Here is a 9,905-nt window from a genome sequence, read left to right as displayed (position 1 = left end):
TTTTTTTTTTTTTTTTTTTTTTTTTTTTTTTTAGTGACAGGATCTTATTCTGTTGCCAAGGCTGGAGTGCAGTGGCATGAACAGGGCTCACTGCAGCCTTGACTTCCTAGGCTCAAGTGGTTCTCCTGCCTCAGCCTTCTGAGTAGCTGGCACTACAAGCATGTGCCATCATGCCCAGCTAAATTTTTTACTTTTCTGTAGAGATGGGTCTTGCCATGTTGCTCAGGCTGGACTTGAACTCCTGGGCTCCAGTGATCCTCCTGCCTCAGCCTCCCAAACTGCTAGGATTACAGTCATGAGCCACCACACCTGGCCTCGAAATGTCTCTTAATCTCTCTAAGACTTAGTGTCCTTTCTTTAAAATGGAGCTATTAATGACATAACTCTTGTTATGAGAAAAGGGTGACAGGATTTAAGAAAACCCACATGGCATGGTGAATGCCCCTGGGGTAATAAGAGAAGGCAGCTGATACGTCTTTAAGCCTGTAAGGGCAAGAGAAAGGGGGGGTTACTGGCATCCAGAAAAGGCAACTGTATGGAGAAGGCTGCAAGACAGGCACTATGGTCTTCAGTAGATATAGTTAACTCACCCATGGTGACTTGGCAGGGAAAGAACCAGCAGACTAAACACCCGGACTGCATTTTACCCTCTTCTCTGACTTCTGCTGATGCCTCCCAGTGGTTGAATCCATCTAGAAGCTGGAGAGCAAGAGGAACTATGCAGCCTGTACAGGTTAGCATTCCAGCACCAGGGCAGGGATGGAAAAGCACAGATGTGGATCTGGAAGAGTCAGTGGAAGACATTCAGTCCAAGTACCCAATGGAGGAAGGAATGCATGTAAAGAGTGCTGTGTCAGTGGTTGCCATGTGGTAAGTGTTCAAAAAATATTGGCTCTGATTATTCAATCAAAGTGTGTACAGTGAGAGATCTACCATCTTGTGATTCATTTCCACTTCAATTTTGACACTCAATTTCATAGAAATTTGGGGGAAAGATAGCTTCCATTAGCTTCCATTCTCAGTGTTATTTGCTTTGCAGATTTGCAGATCCTCATCACCCTGGCAATGACCTCTGACACCTTTGACCTTTCCTCCCAGAGAAGGTATTCATTCATTCATTCATTCATTCATTCACTCAACAATAATTTATCCAGTAGCGTCTATGTGCTGGGCATGGTACAAGACACCAAAGACATAGTGGTAGACATAAGACTGGTCTCACATTGTTTACTGGACAGAGACACATAAGCCATCAATTACAAAACAGCGTATGAATGTGAGACGGAGAAACGACAGAAGGCTGTAGTGGAAACAGAGAGGATGCACCTCTACGGCATGGTTGAGGACAGCCTGACACCATCACTGCTAAACTTAAGAGTGAATGAGTAAAACATACAGTCTGATGGAAGGAGTGTGTTGTAATGTTTGCTAGCATAGTACAGTGACTATAGTTAACAAAATGGGTTGAACTTTTTCCAAATAGCTAGAAGACCTTCAATGTACCCAACATATAGACATGATAAATATGATAAATACTTCGGTGATGAGAAAAAAATGCAAGAATGTCATGAAAATTCTAAATAATGTAAATAAAGTACATAGATAATGCTGCCTGGTCAAAAACAAATTGGAAATGAACGCTCAGGGGTTCACCAAGAGTAGAAGCTTTTCAGAAAGGAAGATAAGTCTTTAATAGTGAAGGTTTGAAACTTAGCAAAAGCTGTTGTTCAGCCCCAACTCTGGTGTCTCTCCAACTCTTTGGTGTCTTTCCAGCTTTGTGGTTGGGTGTGTGTTTAAATGAGTAAGATGAGGGTGGCTCCTAATTGCTTATAGAGAAAAGGCTTTTGTTTATATGCCGAGCACATTCTTTTCTAACTAATTAGCTTGACTAAACTGAACAGGGACTTGTTTCTGACCCTCCCAAGGCAATTAAGCATGAGTGTTTTATCCTGTCTACAACCCCTCCGCCTTCTGAGTTCCTTCTGCCAAGGAGAGATTTGTAGGGGATGGACGCACCTAGAACTTGTCTTCTAGCAAAGGGGTCACTGGTTTTAGGAGCTCTACTCTTGATGGTTTTCTTGCACCATTCTCAGCCCCTTATCTCTGGCTGCCTATGAACGAAAGCTTCCAGAGCAGCTTGGATGAGAGGCTGATATGGTTTGCTCCAGAGAGTGCAAAGCATGGTGTGGTAGAAAAAGCACAGGTGAAAAATGGCAAGACCCTAGGATGGGGCATGCTATTCCCTATTCCTGTGTCATCAGGGAATAGCAGAGGAAAAATGAAAGTGGGGTTGCCCTGACCAATTGTTCTGAGGTAGATGCGCCAAGAATCTCAAGGTTCTAAGTGACCAGCAAGGTGCACGCTGACACAGTGGGGAATGCATTCTCTCCCTGTTCCTCAAGCCTAGAGAAAGGGCAACCAAGTATTTCCTATATTCAAGAGAGGCTGAGAGTGACTGAGGCCTGGAGTGGTCCTGGCTTTGACCAGATGAAATAGAGCAGTTCTCAGGACGAGCTGGCACCAACTGCTAATGACATCTTCGGTATGATGTCAGTCCACATGCCCCAGAACTTAGCCTCAACCCCTTGAAAAAAGAGAGGATAAAAAGCCTACACAACGCAAGCCTTGTTTTCTCTGCATGTTAGAATTGAGGCCCAAAACAAAAATTAAGGCATTTTAGAGAATAAAAAAGCCCACTACACCTCACACCAAGCAAAACATGGGGTCCAGAAGAGGGAAGCCTCAGGGTCTAATCTTTGCTGCTAGTTAATAGCTATGAGATCCCATTTTTCAGATGACAAAACTGAGGCACAGAGAGGTTAAGGACTGTGCCAAACCCAATGCAGCTAGTAAGTGGCCAAGGCAGAATGGTAATTCAGGTCAGTCTGGCTCCTAAGCCATCTTGTCTTAATAGACACTATTCTATCTTCGGAGAAGAACATAGGAAATGGAACCAGGAAATGGAACTCCACCACTGTTGGTCCAGTTTTCACACACGTGGGAATCCCTGGCAAAGGGAATAGAACTGAACCAGCTTTACCAAACCACCAGCAAACCTGACAATTGTACTGCGATGGCATGGGCTGCATGACGTCATTTCTGATCGTGTCTCTGGTCTCCCTGTTTTCCAGTTAATCACATCCTCATGCAGCTGTGATCAAGGGAATGTGACTGCTGCAAACTAGCTCGTGATTGGCATATTATGGAGTTAACAGGTGAATAATGAAAGTATATATATATTAAAAAATTGCATGATGAAATGGAGGGTTCTAAATGATACAGGTGATTGCAGGTTACCTCGTGGAATATAGAATATTTTTAGCAAGTGCTTCAGTGACATCTCCTAGAGTCAGTTTATTGGATTTTATAGAGAAAATTTGCAGCAACAAATTCTGGAGCCCCTTGTATCAGCCTCAGCAAAATCAAGGCAGTATGTGATATTGGCTCAATAAGGGCATCCAAAGGATGTCTTTACCTTAGTACCCAGATGTATGACTATGTTACCTACATGGCAAAAGTGGCTTTGCAGACATGATGGAGTTAAGAATCTTGAGACGGGGAGATTATCCTGGATTATCCAATAGGGCTCACAGTAATCACAGGGGCCCTTAAAAGAAGGAAGCAGGAGAGTTAGATTTAGAGTCAGTGAAAGGAATGAGACAGAGGAAACAGATAGGAGCCGTGCAGGACCATAAGCCAAGGAATATGAGCAGCTGCTAGAAGCTGGAAAAGGCAAGGAATGGGATTCTTCCAGTAGGAGGCCGTGCTGGCACCTTTATTTTCACCCCATGAAACTAATTTGGAACTTCTAAACACATACAGACCTGTAAATATGACAGACTTGTGTTGTTTTAAGGCAAAGAGTTTATGGTAATATTTCACAGCAGCAGTAGGACACTAATACAATGTGTTACCTGCAGAAACATCAGATGCACTAATGGTGGATCCAAATCACCCAGGTGGCTTATTGACTACATGTCCCCAAGTACCACCCCCAGATGTTAGGATTCATTAGATCCAAGTCCAGCCATCGAGCCTGCATTCTTAACATCCTTCCTTTTCCAATTATCTAGGTCATACCGATGTAGAAAGGCTAATACTCATGTAAGGAGATGAAATCTAGAAAGATCTGTTGTTTTTCAAAAGCTGGGTGAAGGTTTATAGAATGTGTTAGGCAGAAGTACTAACTAAATCATAAATAAATCCTAGACTATTAGAGTGGAACAGACCTTCCAGGATGATCTAGTTCAATGCTTGCATTTTACAGCTGCAGGAACTGATGCACAAAGAATTCCAGAGTTTCTAGTGGGTAAAGTGTAGAGTTCAAGTCCGGCCCAAAGGAGTCCAGAGCTATAGGACCCTAAGAATTAGGTCAAAAGGGATTTGACTTAAACAACAGGGAAAGCCTGGTTCTTAGGGTGTAATCTTTTGCTTTGTGAAGACACCACTGATTTGCAAGTACATATTTTTTTCTTAGGATTCCAGACAGCTCAGAGCCAAATTAAAAATCCTGTTTTCATGCTGGCATGTAATCTTATTGACTGTACGTTTACATGTTATCTTTTCTCTTGGTCTCATCTTTCTCTTCTCTTCCTCCCTCATTCTCTCTCTCTTTCTAGCTCTGTCTCCCCCTCTCCCTCTCCTTCTCCCTCTCTCTTATTTCTTTCATTTCTCTGGCTTTAAAAAAAAGGGCTCTATTGTTACGTTTTATAAATTCTTGTAGGTCATCTTGGGAATGAAAAGAAGGGTGTATTTTTAAAATTCTCAGAGCAGTCTCTTAAAATATGGGATAAAGGCATTAAAATAAACCTTGAGCATAAAATGACTATAGGGAGTCCTCCCTGAACTGCGCCTGCAGTAGGATCTGGGAGAAGACAGGTTTCTCAAGGCTTACAGTTCAAACCCTGGTAGACCAAAACTCTAAAATGGGGCACTGTTCTCGGAGATTCCTACAAGAGTTTGCATTTATGTGGGAAAAAAGTAAAAGAACTTGGGAATGTGTATGTGCATGTGTGCGTTGGAGATATAAAAGGATAATGAGAGCACTCAAAAGAATAATTAAAATTTTTTTTCTCTACAAGGCAAAAGTTTTCAAGGGCCTAACCCAGTAGAGTTCCCTAAACATGACTCTCTAACTCCATGAAGCAGCCCCCAAACTCTCAGCACTGAGAGGTGAGCTTTGGAGACAATATTTGAAACAGAAAACATAAGAAACAGGAGGATGCCCCTCAGTGACTCAGGATCTCTTTTATGTGTTTTGAAATATACACAGACAGCAGATGCTGTCAAGACCCCGACATGTTTCCCGTGGCAGATTCCTTTTTCAGTTAAAGAAACAACTGGATGGAAGAGAGACAGAAAGGATTTCAGAGGAAAACGTGATGTTGTTCAGACAAAAGAAGATCCATGATCAGAATGTAACAGGTCCCCAGAAAATAAGGCGGGGGAGAAAACCAACACAACCTAGCCTTTTGTTTATTTTATTTATTTTCTGAGATGAAGTCTTGCTCTGTTGCCCAGGCTGGAGTGCAATGGTATGATCTCAGCTCACTGCAACCTCCGCCTCACGGGTTCAGGCCATTCTCCTGCCTCAGCCTCCCAAGTAGCTGGGATTATAGGTGCCTGCCACCATGCCTGGATAATTTTTGAGTTTTTAATAGAGACAGGGTTTCACCATGTTGGTCAGGCTGGTCTCGAACTCCTGACCTCAAGTGATCCAGTTGCCTTGGCCTCCCAGTATTGGGATTATAGGCATGAGCCACCGCGCCTGGCCCAATCTAGCCTTTTAAGGTGCAGATTTCAGTTGGTAGTCTGCATTGGGAAATATTTTGTTTTGTTTTGGAAGAATGAAAGGAGAGAGAAAAGTGTAGTGCAAGACGCTTTGAAATGACTTGCCTTTGGGGCCAGGCTGGGATCTCTTTCTCCAGGCTCACCTCCTCCCACCCCCTTTTTCACTTTATGGTCCAGGCACATCATAGTTCCCTGCACTTGCCATGTTGTTTCAAGCCTCTGTGATTTTACTTGGATTGCTTCGTCCGCCTTAGAATTCTTTTTCTTTCCTTTTGCATGGCAAAATCCACTTCCTTTTCCTTTTTCTCTGTCACTTCCCCTGAAAGAGCTTTTCTAATAACTTTTGCCCAGTCTATGTAAGGTACTTTCCTGTGTGACCCAACAATGTCCTGTGCCTCTATCATGGCCCTAATTCTACTGCATTGAAATAATTGTTTATAATTGTATTTTCCAACTCGACGGTGGGCTCCTTGTAGACAGGGAGATCTATTACTCATTTTTTATTTCTCCAGTGACAAGTGCAGTGCCTGACACATTGTAGGGATGCAATAAGTGTTTACCAAGACTCCTGCAGTAATCACCAGTGAACCCATATGGGAAGAGTGTTCAAAAGGAAAACAAAACAAAACAAGAACAAAACTAGGAGTGCTTGAGGCTGAGTGACAAAATTCAAGCAAAGAACAAGATGGGCTAAGTGGGATGGGCGGGAGGGTCTGTACAGTCCTGATCCCTGGGTGTCCTCTTTCAAACACCAGGAAATTCCATCAAACATCACATAAGCCAAAGTATGAACTTTGACTTAACATGACTGACTTTGAATTTCAAATCCTCCTAATCACTTTAACAATGCAGTAAAATATTCTCTGAAACACCAGGGGTTCAGTCTAGGTCCTGTTATTCTCTGTACAGAAAGCCAACCATGGAGACATTGGTTATTGCCAAGGAAGAAGGCTTTAATTGGGTGCTACAGCTGAGGAGATGGGAGCTCAGTCTCAAATCCATCTCCCTGACAGACTAAAATTAGGGGTTTATATAGCAGGAAAGAAATGTAACTTGGGAGGGGTAAGAAAGCAATCAAGATGAATAAGTGGTCTGGCGTCTCATTGCCTGGATGTGATGATCTGGTGAGTTTCAGTTCTTTGATAGTTTCTGAGAGGCTGGGGCAGGGGACCAGGGATCCTTTCCTGAAGAAGGAACTCAGATAAAACAAATTTAAGCTTCAAGCTTTAAGACCAGAAGGATCAATTTATATGTTTACTGGGGGAAAAAAATGTCAATGTCAGGGGTCTCCCCCAACCCTCAGGCCACAGACGGGTGGTGGTCTGTAGCCTGTTAGGAACTGGGCCACACAGCAGGAGGTGAGTGGTGAGCAAGCAAAGCTTCATCTGTATTTACAGCCGCTCCCCATAGCTGGCATTACCACCTGAGTTCTGCTTCCAGCCAGATCAGCAGCAGCATTTGATTCTCATAGGAGCACGAACCCTATTGTGAACTGCACATAAGAGGGATCTAGGTTGCCTGTTCCTTATGAGAATCTAATACCTGATGATCTGTCACTGTCTCCCATCATGCCCATTTGGGACTATCTAGTTGCAGGAAAACAAGGTCAGGGTTACCACTGATTCTACACTGTGGTGAGTTGTATAATTATTTCATTATATATTACAATGTAATCATAATAGAAATAAAATGCACAATAAATGTAATGTGCTTGAGTCATCCCAAATCATCCCCCAGCAACCCCAATTTGTGGAAAAATTGTCTTCCATGAAATCGGTTCCTGGTGCCAGAAACGTTGGGGACTATTGGTCTATGTGACTATTGAGTTGGTTTCAATTCCATGAGGGACCATGACTGTCTTGATCACTCCTATTTCTGCTGTGCCTGACACATATTTGTCAAATGAATAAATAAATACATAATAAATGAATGTCATGGGCTACCTGTGTGACCTTTGGCAAACTTCGTAATCTCTTTCATATATAATTGTTTCATATATATATGAAACATATATATTAATATATATTAAACATACATGTATATGCTTCCTCATTTATGACATGGGGATGATAATTCCTTAGTCAAAACCCTAACAGCAATCCTTGATTCCTTCTTCTCATTGCCTGTAAGCCAATCCCTAAATAAGCCCTGAGAACTCCACCTCCCAAACAGTCCAAATTCATCTCCATCCCTTCATCTTTCCTATCACCCCATCCCAGCCAAAGTCCTTTCATCTTCTGAATGGCTGCAAAGCTTCCTAATTCATTTTCTTGCTTTCATTCTTTTCCCCTACCCATAATCTATGTATTCACTAATGAAGAGCCAGATTGATTTTGTAAAATATAAAACAAATCACAGCACTCTTCTTAGAATGGAATAAAACTCCCGACCTTGGTTTACCCAGTCCTCCATGACTGTGCTCCTGTCGGTACCTACAGCTGCCTCCCCTTTCATCTTCAATCCCTAAACACATAGGACCTTTTTGCTGTTTCTTCAACTCACCACGATCTTCTCAATTCAAGGCCTTTTGCACTCGCTGTAACCTCTGCCTGAAATGCCCTGATTTTCACATGATTGTCTTATTCTTGTCATTCAGAATTCTTACCTTAAAAGGCACCTCCTCAGAGAGGCCTTCCCCAGTGAGCTGCTCTAAAATAGTCACTATCTTTATCACATCAGATGATTTAATAATCTTCAGAGATTTGTTCACAGTCTTCTATTTTTATTTTATTTATTTGTTTGATGTTGCTGGTCTCCCTCACCAGGCTGTAACTGCATGGATAGAAAGTACCTTGTAATTCATGGCTAGGTCCACAGTACGTAGAAGAGTTCTAATAATTCATAAATATTGGTTGGATAAATATATAAATCCCTGCATCTTAATGTAGTTTTGAAGATTAAATGGTATAATTTATGTAAAGCACTTCTTAACCCACCATCTGACACGTACATAACATGCAACAAATGTAGTTTCTTAAATCATTTATTACTTTGCATTAAATAAAAAGTTCCCACCTTGAAGTTTCTATTTCTATATCAATTCTGTCAAAACCACTGGGTGTTGAGATGGAGGAGGTCCTCCAGGCGGAAACGATTTATTTCTGCTTTCTATGTTTTGAGTAGCGCTACATGCCAATATTCTGCTACCTGTAGAAGAAAGAAGAAGAGGGATGTAAGTCAGGATTATGCTCAACTGCAAGTAACAGAAACCAAGAAAAGATGATTTAAACAGGCAAGCGGTATTTTTTTCTCACACAGCAAGAAGTCAGTCTAGGGCTTATGCTCAGAGCCCTTCTATCTTCCTGCATCTTCATCCTTCTTTTTAGGGCTTCTGAGTATGGCCACATATACTGCACATTGCACAGCATTAGGCAGTGGCACCATTCACTTCTTACTGTATATAAATAGCACTATCTGGTATTACACAATATATGTCATATATATATTTCTGGTTGCAAGATTGATGTTGCATCTCCAGGCATTGGACCCAAATTCCAAACAGTAAAAAGTCAGATGCAAGAATAGCTCTGTTATTTAAAACACACACACACACACACACACACACACACACACACACACACACACAACTTTCCTGTGGCTACTGCTAGATTTAATGAAGTCCAGAGAGGTAAGACTTAGCTGAGGAAAACTGCTTCCCTGAACAATATCAAGTTTTATTACCTAGCAAACAAGTGGGAGGGATAACTATTAGGTAGGCAATTGGCAATGTCTTCTAGAGAAAGACTGCATTAGATAGTTGACAGCTTAAGGAAGAGTGTTGGTGTGACAAAAGAAACTGAGGAAGGGTGGGTATTTCAGGGACTCTGAGAAAGGTCAGAAAAAGGAAAAATCAGTTATTCAACTCAGTGGGCCAAACCCAAGAAGACATGTTTAATCACAAATTCCAAAGGGAACTTTGATAAGAATTAAAATCAGTCACAGTTCTGCTTCCAGTCAACATGGATGAACAGGGACTAGATTTACTTTCTCATCTGAAACAACCCCCCTCAAAAAATTAAAAAAAAAAAAGAAATAAAAGGAACGAAAAGAACAAAGAAAGTAAACCGTATCAGACATGAGAAGTAATGACTTTAAAGAGAAGTATCTTGCCTCAG

General features: G+C 41.8%; 1 long non-coding RNA gene across 1 annotated transcript; it reads right to left on the bottom strand.

Moving 5' to 3' along the window:
• Positions 1-605: 605 nt before the first annotated feature.
• Positions 606-8,919, bottom strand: LOC108541211 (uncharacterized). Its single transcript, XR_001888903.1, has 3 exons — positions 8,806-8,919; positions 8,396-8,562; positions 606-781 (listed from the first exon to the last, which is right to left on the bottom strand). It is a non-coding gene; the product is annotated as an uncharacterized LOC108541211 (long non-coding RNA).
• Positions 8,920-9,905: the final 986 nt, after the last annotated feature.

Source organism: Rhinopithecus bieti, unplaced genomic scaffold (assembly GCF_001698545.2).
Source record: "Rhinopithecus bieti isolate Rb0 unplaced genomic scaffold, ASM169854v2 scaffold_19459, whole genome shotgun sequence".
NCBI classification, from domain to species: Eukaryota; Metazoa; Chordata; class Mammalia; order Primates; family Cercopithecidae; genus Rhinopithecus; species Rhinopithecus bieti.
The sequence above is the reverse complement of the archived record's forward strand: the minus strand, read 5'-3'. Positions and strand labels throughout refer to the sequence as shown.